The sequence below is a fragment of the Symphodus melops genome (assembly GCF_947650265.1).
Source record: "Symphodus melops genome assembly, chromosome: 4".
Lineage (NCBI taxonomy): Eukaryota > Metazoa > Chordata > Actinopteri > Labriformes > Labridae > Symphodus > Symphodus melops.
In genome coordinates, this window is record NC_136694.1 from 394,313 (window position 1) to 394,757 (window position 445).

The 445-nt window shown below is 49.7% G+C and overlaps 1 protein-coding gene across 1 annotated transcript in view; it reads right to left on the reverse strand.

Annotated features, from left to right (window-relative positions):
- Positions 1 to 284: 284 nt before the first annotated feature.
- The window catches only part of LOC306822723 (odorant receptor 131-2-like), a 5,114-nt gene continuing 4,953 nt past the window's right edge, over positions 285 to 445 (reverse strand). Inside the window, exon 4 of the mRNA XM_079341912.1 lies at positions 285 to 445. This exon is cut by the window's right edge and continues 1,004 nt beyond it. The gene's annotated coding sequence lies outside the window, so the exon portion shown is untranslated.

Here is a 445-nt window from a genome sequence, read left to right on the forward strand (position 1 = left end):
AACAGTCCTTCAAAATAAAAGCCTTCTAAAGTGAAGCTTTGTCCCTTCTGGGCCTCCGTACATGTGTGACTGTGTCTGCAGAGACTCTGTCCTCTGACTGGATTTCACTCTTCTGATTTGTTCTGGTTGACTCGGGACGTTTGTGGGCAGAGCTGGTGTGTTTCCTCCAGCCAATGAGAGCGCAGCAGGTGAGTTTAGGAGTGGATACAGCTCAGTGATTGGAGGAGATTCAAAGCACTGAATATGACGGACGTGGACGTAGAAAATCTAATCAGAGTGAGGAGAAAGCTGCTCCTAAAAGCAGGCTGAACCTTGGGTTGTCTTTTACTGTGGACGTGGACGTTTGTCTACTTCCTGTTTGGACAGGAAGCTTGCAGTAAACGTCCACACTAAGTCCTGCAGAGTGAGAGCTTCTGGGGGCGATGAGCCCAGGAGGAGGACTCCG